This window comes from Salvelinus sp. IW2-2015, linkage group LG12, assembly GCF_002910315.2.
Source record: "Salvelinus sp. IW2-2015 linkage group LG12, ASM291031v2, whole genome shotgun sequence".
NCBI classification, from domain to species: Eukaryota; Metazoa; Chordata; class Actinopteri; order Salmoniformes; family Salmonidae; genus Salvelinus; species Salvelinus sp. IW2-2015.
The window spans coordinates 11,356,139-11,372,988 of NC_036852.1; the positions used below are offsets into that span (position 1 = coordinate 11,356,139).

The following is a 16,850-nucleotide window of genomic DNA, read 5'->3' on the forward strand; positions in this document are numbered from 1 at the left end:
AAAGGAGGAATCTACTGAGATGAACTTGATCAACCAAGTTGATTTCACCTTTCTCTCAATGCCACACACTTGTCACTAATTATCAGCACTTCCCTGACAGGCTCATTCACACCTTTTTTGTACTTAAATCCTCTCCTCAGTTTTTTTACAGTTGTGTGTGTTCAAGTTATGAGAAAGTTTTTTTCCTATTATCCATGTATATTTTCGTTAAGTCATAAAATKAAGATGTCATGTAATTTCCTTATTTTTGTTATTTGAGATATATTGGTTTAATAGTAATTCTTATCACCTTTACCTTTTATGTTATGCAACCTGCTTGGAATGCATCTTCTTTGTTGCAGAACCACACACAAATCCAACTTTACCATGTCCAACCACAAGTCCTCAATAAATATGTGAACTTTGGCACTGTCTCTGTCGTCAGYTTGCTCTCTGACCGGTGCAGAGAACCCCTGGCGACATCTATCCAARCAGTTACCCATCTTGGGTTTATTAGACTATTTTTCAGCAGCCATATTGGATATGACCACCAGGGGGTAATGGACTAAATCTGCGATGGCACTATAGCCAAAAATATCCGTATTTAAACATGTCCTAGCTGTGTGTGAAATTTGGTGGCTGTATCAAAAACGTATTTTTATTTTTTTACATAGCTGCTGGAATATGATCAAAATTACCTCAATATGGCCCATATTATGGTCTTACGAGTATCTTATGATCAGAGTTATTGTCTACCTGTGGGGTTTATTTAATGAGTAAATAACATTACAAAGTAATTTTTATATTGTTTGAAATGATTTTACCCTATTTTCTAACAGGAAATCTGGATGGCTGGTTGACTGACGGGCTTCCCAGACTGGCTCCAATCTGTAGCTAATGTTCATTATGCTATCTAGTGTTAGTGTACCAAGTGTGATACTTGTATCATAAAATGGAACAATTATGTCACCCATCCCTGGACTATACCGTAAATTAGGCGCTAAAACTAGTTTGCGTCTATGAATGGGTTAACTGACACGTGACCATGGTAGCTCGCTACTGTATAGCAAGCTAATCTTATCAAGAAGTCCCAAAGAGAAGTCTTCACAAAACCGAATGTAACGTAATTTTTTTAAGAACACTAACCTTAACACGAACCTAGATTTGCTCTGCTTCCTGATGTCTGCACTTTTACTGTAATTGCAGAGTATGCAATGACAAGAAAAAGCAACTGTCCTGCATTCTATATTTAACGTTGATTCCGGTTGGTTTGGTATATCCTCTGCCTGGATTGGACGAGAACATTTCCATSCTGTATTACTATTGGTAGACAAATATGTCAATCACTCATGGCACGCAATGAATACGTCTTGGAGCATAGTTGTCTGTACCTACGGCAGCGAATGAGAGGGGTGAACACTATGACCACACGAGGGCAGTGATGTCCATTATTTYCCAGGTAAGACATTTCAAATCACAAATGACTGTCTACATAAAAGTTGAGGGATACTTTTAATACCTTCACTTTCATCCTCATCAGACTGACTGTTTACAAGAACTGCATTTTGTTCTGGGCAAAACACGTTAACTAACAGGTATGTTTCTGCATTTACWTCTGTTCAATGTCAAGTGGAGGTCAATTATTTATGAATGATTAAATCAAGAATAACAGCATTTATGAAGTCCATCTTTAACAATTTCTTGATTCAATTAATGTTGTCATAGAAAGTTGCACCTCTACATTCGCAAATGTTTGTGTTTCATTTGAAAGTTGTTTATGTATGACATAGCATTGTAAAACAGGTTCAATATAGCCAGTTAAAGAATTACACTGGCAGATTGCAGGCTAAAAGTACATTAACAATGTCATTATACAAAAACTTGTATGTATACCGGTATTATGTTTGTTTGAATTATTGTCTTCATTATCTCCATTATTTTGCTGTAGGTTTAACAAAAGCATGTGGACAGTAGTTGGCATGTTGGCCTCTGTGTGCCTCACTGGTAAGTCTGTTACTATACTCTGCCATACAGACATTAAAAAAATTCAGAAAATAGTGATTGAAATGGATCATATGGTGAGAATTCCAGATATGTATTTTTCAACATGGCACCAGTACAATTGCAGGCTAAGCACCAAAACAGAACAGGTTGCTCCTTGGTATTTTCAACCTTTCTTTCAATAAACCCCAGAAGCCTTCCTAGATGTGGTCTYAAATTCAGAATAGCATAATACAATTAATCATACTGTAGCGATCTTTGCTATATGGGCCACATTATAATTCCCACCAAGTGTTCGCGACCCGGGTTTGCTTCCCTTCCCCGTGCTCACTACATTGGCTCACTACACTACACACTACATCAGAAGTAGGATGGCGGTTGTGAGGCCATCAGAACGCAAGGCCCGGACGTGTGAGGGGGCTGAGTAGTCGAATCATGGGTACGTGCCTTCCCATTCGGAGGGGCAGTGTAACGAGTCTCGCTATATGAGCCACGTTGCAATTCCCACAAAGCGAGTTAACCCTATTGGAAAGATGAGTTGGGTGTTTGCCTTTCATGCCAGTGACCCAGGTTTGTTTCCCTGTCCCACCATTCMCTACAATACCATTGGTAATACAAAGTAGGCATACAGTCTATCAAACATTGAAGGTTTGGCCTAGGTAGAATTGAATTAACTAGACACAGACTCTGGAAAAGAAGAAGGGAAACCTGACACAGCCACAAGACCACAAAAGTCTGAAATTCAATCCCAAATACGTGCCAGTAGTTAAACCACATATGTACCTAGTAAACATGTGGTTGCAGAAAGCACATTATATGTGGTGGCCAARATATGAAGATGTCTTCTTGAAATGTTATGTAACACAGACACTAGCCACCATCTCCCAATGAGGTTTCGAGGCGGCACTTAAAAAGCTGTAGTGTACCCGTACAGACAGGCTAAAAAGCCTTATCTGAGGAAGTGTARGGGGAAATTGCGATACTATTGTTGCCGATTGTACCTGAACTAAAACGTATTATTTTTTAAATGGTGAGCGAATGTGTTTTCAGCACTTTTAACTCCAAAACTAATTTTTGAAAGGCTCCCTTGTCCAGTAAATCCCTAAAGCAATGTTCCCAAATCTAGTGGAACCCCTTTTGCCAGAAGTGTGGAGGCTGTTATCGCAGGGGGTACCAACTCCATATTAATGCCCATGATTTTGGAATGAGATGTTCGACAAGCAGGTGTCCACATACTTTTGATCATGTAGTATACATATAGAATCTTAATACATATGGTATTGACACCTCAGTATTGTGATAATATTGTATCATGAGGTTCCCGGCAATTGTCAGCCCTAATCTGAGGCGCTTGTGACGTAGCATTTCTCTTCTGTCTAAAACTGTCAAGGGATATGAGACAGGTGTTTTTTTTCCATTCACCCAAAGGATCCTGTGCGGTTCAGTTGGTAGAGCATGGTGCTTGCAATGCCAGGGTTGTGGGTTCATTTCCCATGAAAGAATGAAAAAAAAGTATGAAAATGTATCAACTCAGTACTTTAAGTCGCTCTGGAGAATGTAAAATGGGTATTCAACGGATTCTGTGAGTGCCCTTATTGGACAAGAGGTCCTACTCCCTTAGTCTTGCACTCCCAGTAAACAACCCACCCTAGTCTGGCAGAAGAGTGACCACACAGTTGTCAACTACTAGATCGAYGTTAACACTGTGTCGGCCCCTTGCTATCGGAGCACAACTCAGCTCTTCCTGAACATAGAGGTTTGGAACTGCTCCCTGCTCATCGCCTCTGTCACAGACGAAGGAACATTACTACATTACAGACGAAGACACATTACTACAAGTCTTCCACTAATTTACGCTAATGTTATTCTTACCATCGCCGGTGAGTGATGCCGGTGCCGTTCCCTTCTGTTTGAGTAGTTTTCAATTGCTTTTTTAATGTCATACATGAGAGRTTTTGGCTGAATAATAATGAGTAATATCTCGAGTTAAAATGAGATTCTGCTTCGTTTCATTTGTCATTGTTCATTTGAATGTTCATTTGAATGTTCAATCATCAATTCATTCCCTTATCTCATCACTGCATGAAAAGAGGGATCTACAGTATGATTATGAAATTTGAGGAAATGTACCATAATTGCAGAGATTTGACTTGCGTCCACCAATCTACAACTCAAAAACACAAGTTGTAAATGACCTGGAAACATCCCCCCCCGTGTCCACACCAGCAAACTACAGCACACATCTACAGTGTCCCATCAGTGAAGGAAGCTCTGCTCATGGAACATACCACTGTGAGGCCAGGGAGGGGTATCCTGAAGGGACCCCCCCCCTCCACCCGAGTCACCAGGACAACCAAAGGGGTCTCTACCATCTAAGCAGCACTCTCACCGTGGATAGCACCGAGAGCACAGTGGTGATGTGTGTGGTAGAGCACCCGCGACTGCTAAACATCTGTTACCTGCCTGACAGGGAAGCCCAGTGTAAACATGACTGGTCATGTTCCAGGTCGTCTTTATTGCAGTCGCACTGCACGATTAGGGTGAGGTAAAGAACCCCCGACTGCTTCTCAACATTACTGTTACTTGCCAGTGGAAATATGGCTGCGGACATGTTCCAGGTCGTCTGTGTTACAGTCGGACTGCGTGGAATAAGTGCTCTACAAATGATCTTGCATCCCAAATAACTACTCATTATGTGATTTAAGATGAGCAATTATACACCTTGCCTTGCTCAAATTGATCACCTCAAACATGTTGCATGACTCTGTGGTCACCTTCTAGGTTGTCTTTATTGCACTTGCGCTGCACAAATTGCTACATATGGAGCAGTGTTTAGCGTAAGGGGGAGAAGGGCCTTGGTCAGGGAGGTGACCAAGAACCCAATGGCCACTCTGAATGAGCTCCAGAGTTCCTCTGTGGAGAAGGGAGAACGTTCCAGAAGGACAACCATCTCTGCAGCACTCCACCAATCAGGCCTTTATGGTAGAGTGGCCAAACGGAAGGCACTCCTCAGTAAAAGGCACATGACAGCCCGCTTGGATTTTGCCAAAAGGCACCTAAAGGACTCAGACCATGAGAAACCAGATTCTCGGGTCTGATGAAACCAAGATTGAATGCCAAGTGTCACGTCTGGGGGAAACCTGGCACCATCTCTACGTGAAGCATTGTGGTGGCAGCATCATGCTGTGGGGATGTTTTTCAGYGGCCTGAAAGAGGCCTGAAAATAGCTGTGCAGCGACACTCCCCATCCAACCTGACAGGGCTTGAGAGGATCTGCAGAGAAGAATGGGAGAAACTCTTCAAATACAGGTGTGCCAAGCTTGTAGCGTCATACCCAAGAAGACTCAAGGCTGTTATCGCTGCCAAAGTACTGAGTAAAGGGTCTGAATACTTATGTAAATAAGGTATCTGTTTTTGATTTTTAATAAATTAGCAAAACATTTTTTTATTTTTTTAACTGTTTGCTTTGTCATTATGGGGTATTGTGTGTAGATTGATGAGGGAAAAAAACAATTTAATGCATTTTAGAATAAGGCTGTAAGGTAACAAAATGTGGAAATAGTCAAGGAGTCTGAATACTTCCCAACTGTATATCCCTTCTGCTCAGAAGAGAAAATGCAGATTATCCATCCAGATGAGTGGCCTATATCTCCAGCATCTTCCCCGTTCYTGGCTGTGGTTGGAACAATGACGGTGTTAATAGGACTGACAACATTACTACTGATGGTCAAAAGGTGACAGCAATATCACARCTCAAGTGTAAATACAACAATTCTCCCTTCTCTCCTACTAAAATGAAATGGTGCAGTTATTGTTGTGTTTTATTAATACGAAGACATGTTAAAAAAAAACTGACCACTTTAGAACCTCATTTGTCACATGATTCACCTACCAAAAGGTACATTTCAATAAGTGGTGCAGGTCTCCACATTACATTTTCAGAGTTGCTCCTCTGTYCTGACCAACTGTGTTTTTCTTTGTTGTCTTTATGCAGGAACCGGTGTCTGATGATCCACAGAGGAATACATAAGCCCCTCTAGGAACATGCTCGATTCACCTATCCTCTCCTTTCACCAGGATACACGCACACAGACCCTTCTGTCCTCATCCATTTTGGATAGAGTGTCTGGGAGGTGCATAGGAGTGTCTGGGAGGTGCATAGGAGTGTCTGGGAGGTGCATAGGAGTGTCTGGGAGGTGCATAAGAGTGTCTGGAAGGTGCATAAGAGTGTCTGGGAGGTGCATAAGAGTGTCGTTGGCAACCTCATCTGACTACAGAAATTCACTCAAGCTTTGTCATTCAAGTTAAGTTTGGGACGGCTCTCCATTTTTCTCTGTACTGAATGGGCAGGAAATGTCTACTTTGCAAGGCTTTCAAAGTCCTGCTTTAGTTTTTAGTTGTATGCTAACCTTTTGAGTATGTGTAACCAATTTGTAAGTCGCTCTGGATAAGAGCGTCTGCTAAATGACTTAAATGTAAATGTAAATGTATGTGCATACATCCTAATGTGTGGCTGATCTGATAAGACAGGGTCAGCGTTAGGTCATATCATAAAAAGTGTGTTTGTGTCCAGCCAAATACAAATATGAGAACATTTAGATGATGTTTTTAATTCCACATCTATCTCAGTAGTTGCATTGCATATTGTCCAGAACAGTCATGATTGTAAAGAAGATGAGACAATAAATGATGACAATTTAAAGGCCAGCTGGCTCTTGTCTGCCTCTTTGATCCTTATGCCACATGTAAGTAAAGTAAGCCTTGTCGGAGCCTGTTTCTATAGTGGGAGGCATCTTGGTCTACAAGTACATGTACACCCTATGGACGCAGGTTGACATTTGTYACGAGTCTTGCCCTGGAGGCAGAACTGAGCGGTTTCTACTAGATGRGCCAGCTGCCAAGTAAAAATTGGCTATATCATAAAAATCKATCTTAATTTAAGGTTAAGCATTAGGGTTAGCAGTGTGGGTAAGGTTAGGTTTAACATCTGATTTTATGACTGTGGCTGTGCCAGCTAGTGACCAATAAATGCCAACCTGCCTATGGACAGGACACAGTGCTGAGTGCCAAGCAGAGAGGCATTTCATAACTTGACCGGGGATCAAAACCCTAACCTTCCAATCTTAGRGCAGACACTAACCACAAGGCCACTGAATTGGTTGATGAGTTGGTTGGTATGCCACATGTGCCAATCGTATTCTATGTTAGAGTTCGATGATGGTTCTTGTTCCTACAAAAGGTCACACCCATCACAACTGATTSCTCAATAGTTCATAGCAATACWCTAATGCYTTACATAGTGATGAYTRATGACTATTATTTGGGCAAAGCAACATACTTTTGTATATATAGTGTATGTGGACACCCCTTCAAATGAGTTGGAATCGGCTATTTCGAGCATACAGCCATGCAATCTCCATAGACAAAAATTGGCAATAGAATGGCCTTACTGAAGAGCTTAGTGACTTTCAGGATGCCACCTCTCCAACAAGTCAGTTTGTCAAATGTCTGCCCTGCTAGACCTGCCCCGGTCAACTGTAAGTGCTGTTATTGTGAAGTGGAAACATCTAGGAGGAACAACGGCTCAGACGTGAAGTGGTAGGCCACACAAGTTCACAGAACGGGACCGCGTTGCACGTAAAAATCGTATGTCCTCGGGTTGCAACACGGCTGAGTTCCAAACTGCCGTTCGAAGCAATGTCAGCACAATAACTGTTTGTCGGGAGCTTCATGAAATTGGTTTCCATGGCCGAGCAGCCGCACACAAGCCTAAGATCACCATGCGCAATGCCAAGCGTCGGCTGAAGTGGTGTAAAGCTCGCCACCATTGGACTCAAATGGAATGACAAATAACGCTTCACCATATGACAGTCCAACAGACAAATATGGGTTTGGCAGATGCCAGGATAACTCTACCTCCCCAAATGCATAGTGACAACTGTAAAGTTTAGTGGAGGAGGAACAATGGTCTGGGGCTGTTTTTCATGGTTCGGGCTAGGCCCCTTAATTCGAGTGAAGGGAAACCTTAACGTTACAGCATACAATGACATTCTAGACGATTCTGTGCTTCCAACTTTGTGGYAACAGTTTGGGGAAGGCCCTTTYCTATTTCAGCATGACAATGCCCCCGTGCACAAAGTGAGGTCTATACAGAAATGGTTTGTYGAGATCGGTGTGGAAGAACTTGATTGGCCTGCACAGAGCCCTGACCTCAACCCCATAAAACACCTTTTGGATGAATTGGAACGCCGACTGTGAGCCACGCCTAATTGCCCAACATCAGTGCCCGACCTCACTAATGCTCTTGTGGCTGAATGGAAGCAAGTCCCTAAAGCAATGTTCYAAAATCTAGTGGAACCCCTTTTACCAGAAGAGTGGAGGCTATTTTCGCAGGGGGGACCAACTCCATATTAATGCCCATAATTTTGGAATGAAATGTTCGACGAGCAGGTGTATGCACAAGTTTCAATTGATAGATAAGCAGTCACARWATGCACTCATCTCTGTTGATGTGTTTGTTTGTCTTGGCAACCCCTTTGATCGATGCCTGACTTGGCATCTGGGCTCCACGGTGTCTGATGGATTAAGTGATACTGGATCAAGATGACTCAAGCTCTGTCAAAGCATTTGCTCACAATAGCTGACCCCTACACAGATACTCTAACCATAACATGATGACCATGACTTGTGACAAACAGCCCATGACAACAAGCTACGTATTGGGATGCATTCATGTGCGATCAACGGAAACTGCTAACATGCCTGGGCAATTGGTAATATCGTAGATTATCCCAATGTYATAAAGCCTCTCAGAGTACGAGTGCTGATCTAGGATACGTTTTTCCTCTTAAATCATMATGAATAAGAGGGAAGACCTGATCCGGGATCAGCACTCCTACTCTGAGATGCTTTGTGCAATGGTATTTTTACATATCTGTCCATCTTCTACACAGGAATAGAGATTGTTGTTCTTTATGATAAATATCCCCCAAGGCCTCTAGGTGTCAGTCTTGCTTCACACACTCTCTTACTGCACACTATGAGTATCATTAAGGTACCATCAATAGGCATACTACAGTAGCTGCATTGTTGATGTTGATGCTTAGTGGAATTGCCATACAGTCTATGTTAACTCCTTTTTCTATGTTCTGGTTTCCACAAATCCCTTTGATGCAAGGGGAAGCTCTGTCATGAGCCATGCATACCTAGATCATAGCGTCACAGAGAATGTATGTCCTCCTCGAGTGCCATGCCTGCTTTGTATGCAGTATCACTCTATGTGTGCTGTGTCCTCATCACATTTCTCTGGTTATATCCCTATCSTCTCTAAAGGGTATAAGGGGGTGTATATCTGCCAGGGTCTATGGCTCGTGTGTTGAAACAGATTTAGATTTAAAGCCATGTGATGTTTTGCCGTCATTTCAATTATATACCCCATCATTTTGAAACATATGACTCAYGGATGAATATACATTACATGGCCAAAAGTATGTAGACACACCTTCAAAATAGTGGATTCGGCTATTTCAGCCACACCCGTTGCTGACAGGTATATAAAATCGAGCGCACAGCAATGCAATTTCCATAGACAAACATTGGCAGTAGAATGGCCCGCACTGAAGAGCTCAGTGACTTTCARCGTGGCACTGTCATAGGATGCTACCTTTCCAACAAGTTTCTGCCCTGCGAGAGCTGCCCCGGGTCAACTGTAAGTGCTGTTATTGTGAASTGGAGACATCTAGGAGCAACAGCGGCTCGGCCGCAAAGTGGTAGGCCACAAAAGCTCACAAAAYGGGACCGCCGAATGCTGAAGCGTGTAGCTTCAGCACGGTTGCAACACTCACTACCGAGTTCCAAACTGCCTCTGGAAGCAACATCTGCACAAGAACTGTTCGTGGGGGAGCTTCATGAAATGGGTTTCCATGGCCGAGCAGCCGCAACACAAGCCCAAGATCACCATGTACAATGCCAAGCATTGGCTGGAGTGGTGTAAAGCTCGACGCCATTGGACTCTGGAGCAGTGTAAATGCGTTCTCTGGAGTGAGGTCTCAGACTTCACCATCTGGCAATGTAGAAATTACATAAACATACTATGAAAGGTAGCGTCTTGCATTATTACTSAACTGACATGGCACCAAATAGAGAGAGAATGATAGTGGTTATGTCTTATATGGTTATTGTCATTGTGTTTTTTGACACTGACATATTTAAGATGAACTTTAACTAGCTGTCCCTATTTTTCTGTCATACAACAGTTGTTTTATCTATTGACGGGTACCATCTTGGGATGTGACTGAACTGATATGACACCATACACATATAATGACAGTGGATATGTTTGTGTCGTATATGGTTATTGTCATTGTATTTTATGACACTGACGGATTTGAGTTCAAGGTTAACTAGTTGTCCCTAGTTTACTATCAACTACAGTCGTTCAACTGTATGACATCTCTGCACTGCAGCCTTACATTAGCTGTGGTGTCATGATGGTGTAGACTAGACTACATGGCATTTCAAAACAATAACGTCAACCAGCGGAAATCATATGAGACACGGGTAAGCTTATAATTGTTTTGATTCAGACTAAGCCATGTCGTCAGTATCTAGGTGGGGCTCATTGTTTTATTTCACGGAGCCATTCGGGGACCAATTGTCATAGTTGGTAGAGTGGTGACAACATGTTGTGTTATCTAGCTTGTAATAAACTATGTCTGTGTGTGTGTGCGCGTGTGTCTTTATGCTGCATTCATTCTATATTCATTGCACAGCCAAATGGTAAMGTGAACTACCAACTGTGCTTTTAAGTCACAGCCATTTAGCTTGTATGCAAAAGAGAATCTCGTGCGGAAAATAACACATTTCAATTCATTAGAAGACCTTGCCTCATCTGAAAAGGTAGCATAGTTCTACCATAAAAGGCCACATTATTCTTGTCAGTCTCCCTTGCTACACATGCTGTTAAAAATGAATAAAAAAATAAAACAGAGAACCGTACAATCCTACAGCCCCTGTGGACATCTATTTTTAATAATGGTGCGAAGGCGAGTCTATTTAAACACTATCTCTGTGACCTCTCTCTGTGCCTCGACTCTATGGGGACCAAACGGATTAACCACTTGCTTCTGAGGTAAGCTGACTCATAATAAATGTAGCTAACGCTTTCAAATGCCCATAATGTGGTATTAGTATTGAAACGAGCTACATCTTGCTGTGTGAGGGTGGTTCCGGGTCAAGGTAGACACACATGGAATCGTGCCTGAGGGAGGTGGAATGCACAGAGGCTCCAATAGCTTGTCTACTGTATCCACAAAGTCAATATGGTTAACATCACTTACATGTAGAGAGAGAGGGGTGAGACAAGGAGGCAATTGGTTGAATGCTCATGTCTCCACTTGCCACACACTAGTCACATACTTGGGCTAAAAACATACAAATTTGCATGATTATGTTCCAGATCAACGAGAAAAGCGGTAGGCATGTAATTTAGAAGGATGGACTGAACTAACGGTTTAGGCCAGCATGTATTCTGTTCAAATGTCTATCAACCCTAAAGCACATGCATGGCTCTTTCAAATGTTGTTGCCTTATTCTCCCATCCATTCACATTTCTGAAGAGAGCAATTTATTCATTCAATATATTCAACCTTTATTTATCCAGATTAGTCATCAAGTAAGTAGCGCACGGGAAGCTAAATACCAAAGCAAGGTGATGCTATGATATCTCAGGAAACAGTCACAGAAAACAACCATCTTTGACTCAACACGTGAACATTCTGTACAGTGCATGGTTGTCAAACATATATTTGATTACATGTAGACTCACAGTGAATGGGATCATCTATGGTTGTTGTGTCATATAAGGATTTAGAAAAAAGATCCCTTACCTCTTAGTTTTGACCAGGAGACGTTGTCRTTCCCAGCCGGCGATATAGGTTCGGGTCCTGCTTTAGCAATCCGGGTCACGGCACCAAGAAATGTTGTGGAAAAAACACTCAGAAGGCAGTCCAATCTCAATATACAAAAGCTTTATTACGAGCATGCATTCAAGGGAAAACCAATTTGACTCACTSTTTGTTCTTGTTATACAGACCGAGAATGGGTGKRGTGTTTCACATGCCCTTCGAATGAGTCCGGTATTTATGCCCATTACCACAGATAGTAGGCCTAGAGAAAGACTAMTCATACCAAGGACATGTCCACTCCCCCACACATCCTGGGATAACAGAGACAATGAAAGATTGCCTCACAGAAAGCCAGAACAGGGCAGCTCAGAAACAGCTACAAAACAAACGGGTCACACCACACATCAAGGAAAAGAGCAACCCCACAGACAATACGAGGAACAGGATGACCCGCATCCCCCCCAGTTCATACAAGACAACAAATCGTATTTCCTCCTCCACACTCTCACTCTCTCTCTCTGATGCCTGTAGCATAATCTGCCCAGCGACCTCTCCTCTCAAATTGAAAAACAAAAATCACAGGTGGCGCACCACATTCTAAATGACAGTAATGGGGTAGCAAATGCGATTCTGCGTAACCACAGCTCCTCTTGAAAACAAGAAAAACACACTGTGATCCAATTTACCTTACTAGTTCATGTTTGGAGAGTATCTTCACCATAGAGATTACATTTCTATGAATTACAGGATCTCTGTGATYGCCACCCTCTGCAATTCATTAACTATCATTTCACTGGCGGGTACTCGTCTCTGTCTTATATAGTGCTTTTCCAGATGGTATGGGAGAAACTTAATCTACCATCAATGTGTAGCACCCACCTAGACTCACAAAGTTAGATATCTTTGAGATTCTGAAATGTTACCGGTCAAAGCCATGGCTAAAATCATGCAATGGCTCATTTAAAATCAGCATTTGCATAAAAAGGTAAATCTTCAAGTGATTCACTTCCATTGAGATGGAAGAGAGAGYCTCCTAAGTGTGCCGCTATCCATCTCTATGTTCACTTCACACGTTCAGACCCTATATCCACCCCTTATAATGAGTCTGTGAGATATCAGACRGTTTTATTAGCTCAAACACATTTAATCTGATGTCTTTATATGTTTCAGATAAATGCCCAAAGTTTACAGGATCATGAATTCCTCTAAGTCTGCTTTTAAGTTCCTATACAACCAGTGCAGAGATTTCAGGTGAGTTTACAGCATCGTGAATACCACAAGTGTGCCCTCAAGTTCTTAGAACCTTGAAGCACATATCTGATGGTGTGAAATGGGATAAGAAGAATGAGGAATAGCATAGGTGGATTTGCTTTCTTCATAGTTGTTACAGTATATGTATGTAATATGCTGTAATATATATATGTATGTAATATGTAATATGCATATGCTTTACAGTTCGGATTATAGGGCCTACTTTCAGATCAAGCAGATATTGAAAGTATTACAAACAAAGACTGCGATTGATGATGCAGGGATGAGAGGGAAGAGATTAAATAAACTACGAAACAGTACAATTAGTCAACCCCCCCCCCACCCCACAGTAATACATCACCATGGTAATATGAMAATAACAGATTAATTACCATGTATTTACAAGCAATAAGAAAATTGAGTTGTTGACTTTAAATGTTATCAAATCAATTGAATAACTTCAGAACTGTTCATCTASCATGCCAAATCGGTAAGCTATGAATAAAAATAAATATCACTGCAGAAATCACTTGTTTACAATGAGTGGCACAATTCTAGAATTTCCATCAACTACAGTTGAAGTCAGAAGTTTACATACACTAAGTTGACTGTGCATTAACAGCGTGGAAAATTCCAGAAAATGATGTCATGGCTTTAGAACATTCTGATAGGCTAATTGACATCATTTGAATCAATTGGAGGTTTACCTGTGGATGTATTTCAAGGCACCTCAGAAATCAGCCAAAGACCTAAGAAAAACAATTGTAGACCTCCACAAGTCTGGTTCATCCTTGGGAGCAATTTCCAAACACCTGAAGGTACCATGTTCACCTGTACAAACAATAGTAAGCAAGTATAAACACCATGGGACCACGCAGCTGTCATMCCGCTCAGGAAGGAGACGCGTTCTGTCTCCTAGAGATGAATGTACTTTGGTGCGAAAAGTGCAAATCAATCCCAGAACAACAGCAAAGGACCTTGTGAAGATGCTGGAGGAAACAGGTACAAAAGTATCGATATCCACAGTAAAACAAGTCCTATATCGACATAACCTGAAAGGCCGCTCAGCAAGGAAGAAGCCACTGCTCCAAAACCGCAATAAAAAAGCCAGACTACGGTTTGCAACTGCACATGGGGACAAAGCTCATACTTTTTGGAGAAATGTCCTCTGGTCTGATGAAACAAAAATAGAACTGTTTGGCCATAATGACCATCGTTATGTTTGGAGGAAAAAGGGGGATGCTTGCAAGTCAAAGAACACCATCCCAACCGTGAAGCACAGAGGTGGCAGCATCATGTGGGGGTGCTTTGCTGCAAGAGGKACTGGTGCACTTCACAAAATAAATGGCATCATGAGGATGGAAAATGATGTGGATATATTGAAGCAACATCTCAAGACATCAGTCAGGGAAGTTAAAGCTTGGTCGCAAATGTGTCTTTCAAATGGACAATAACACCAAGCATACTTCCAAAGTTGTGGCAAAATAGCTTAAGGACAACAAAGTCAAGGTATTGGAGTGGCCATCACAAAGCCCTGACCTCAATCTTATAGACAATTTGTGGGCAGAACTGAAAAAGCGTGTGCGAGCATGGAGSCCTACAAACCTGACTCAGTTACACCAGCTCTGTCAGGAGGAATGGGCCAAAATTCACCCAACTTATTGTGGGAAGCTTGTGGAAGGCTCCCTGAAACAATTGACCAAGTTAAACAATTTTAAGGCAATGCTACCAAATACTAATTGAGTGCATGTAAACTTTATTACACAACAGGATGTATCTTAGTGGCACAAATGCTAATTCAGTTAATCGCYGGTGTAACAAAAGGTGTTGGCTGCTGTGCATCTTTAAAATGTCTGTTGTGTTCCCATTCCCCTCCTGTGTACGGGAAAGAGCAGTAGGACACTGATTAGAAGAAATCTATTTGGTAAAGCTACAGAATAACYATTGAGTTCAGCGTTGCGTCCCAAATGGCACCCTATTCCCTCTTTAGTGCACTACTTTTGACCAGGGCCCATAAGGAATAGAGAGCAATTTGGGATGCATTCCAGGTCAAAGATCAAGTAGAGAAATCCAGTAGATCATTATAATCTATAGGAGATWAACAAGAAGGGCACCAAAGGGTAAATCACCCACTAAAAGAACAATTAAAATGTCTATTGAATGAATTCCAATGAGGTTATGATAACCTCAAAGAGGTGTTGCATATATTTTTTTCTGAGCAGACCCGGGTTTCAACTACTTCAAAGATCGATTAAAAGACGTCATCTTTGCCTGTTTGAGCTTGCATGGTTCAATCCAAMAATAGAAAAGTCCCACAATTGCAAACCAGCCCAACTGGCCCTCCAGGCTGACTCAAGCAAACGCTGAAAATATTTGTAATATTTGTAAGTATTCAAACCCTGGTCTGTTTCTGATTCATTTACTCCATCGAATGTTGAACAAATACGTTTTTCGTCAAGTTAGTCATAAATCCCACWGTGCTCAARCTGAGGTTAAACACTCCAAMATGTTTAAATTATCTTTAYCGTGCTAACGTTTCTTTCTAGGTACTGTATGTGTGTATCACACCTCACTTTATTAAATCCCACCTGACAATACATTAGTCTCCGGCTCAAACATGAGCTAAGTAGGTCCTCCGCCGTTGTGAGCAAGAGGTGCACTATGGATATTGGGTTAGACAGCGTCCGTCTCCAACACCTGCATCAGACAGGCGGGCATTAGCTCACAATGCCCGCTGCGCTGCCTGTCAGCACAGATGAGTACCTCGTGGTTCCGACACCAAATGCCATTTTCTTCGCCACATTTCCAGAGCCCCTGCCGTCCCTGCATGCCRGCGTGCCAATTTAGTCGTCAACCTGTGACATTTAGAAGATTTTCCGGCACCCTGGCTCCCCCGCCCTCCTTTAACCACACGGGCGAAAGGGACGGGAGGGAGGCGGGGATCGATCCTGGTCTTATAAAAAATGTACAACCTGGAAGTGAGTAGTGATACAGAAGAGGCTTCCATTTGTTCCTAATGGCCACTGTGGATTGTTAGTGTGAGCCAGGCCGCTAGGGAGAAGATTAGGGCATCTCGGAGACCGGGATGGGGAAAGGTTGGGTCATGGCCCCAATGAGCAGCGCTGTTATGTCTGATTGCTGTTACACCCCTGAAAGGGGGGGGGTATATGAGAAACGATTCACACTGACACGTAGCATCAGTGACTATTCAGTCAGTTGTCATTAAGAATTGCATAAAATCCTCATTCACATGTGTATTCCTACGCATTACTAATCAAGCTCTGTACAAACATCAATGTAGCACACAGATTATCATWTTATCACATTCACATGAAGTATTAGAATATTATTTACGATTCTGTATTAATATCAGTGATGTAGTGGTAAAAAAAAGGTGGGTAATGGGTCAACCTCAAACTTCAGTGGTCGATTGGAATAAGATGAACAACTGCCGATAAACGAAAACKTATTATGTTGAACTGTATTGTTTGCATTTTGATAGAATTTTAATGTAGGSCTATAGGGAAGATAGGCGATGGGGAGTTGTTGATATTGTCACGCCCTGACCTTAGAGAGCCGTTTTATTTCTCTATTTGGTGAGGTCAGGGTGATGTGGGGTGGGCATTCTATGTTTTGTATTTCTTTGTGTTTGGCCGAGTGTGGTTCCCAATCAGATGCAGCTGTCTATCGTTGTCTCTGATTGGGAATCATACT

General features: G+C 42.0%; 1 protein-coding gene across 6 annotated transcripts in view; it reads right to left on the reverse strand.

The window, feature by feature from the left end:
* The window catches only part of LOC111971036 (uncharacterized), a 27,326-nt gene extending 15,366 nt beyond the window's left edge, over positions 1-11,960 (reverse strand). For 3 of the 6 annotated variants that reach the window (XR_002878207.2, XR_002878206.2, XM_023997845.2), the window contains exon 1: positions 1,126-1,270. The gene's annotated coding sequence lies outside the window, so the exon portion shown is untranslated. Of the gene's footprint in view, positions 1-1,125; positions 1,272-11,867 lie in introns of those variants that run through there. The other 3 variants (XR_002878209.2, XR_002878208.2, XR_011480687.1) reach the window with 2 other exon arrangements.
* Between the last annotated feature and the right edge of the window lie 4,890 nt (positions 11,961-16,850).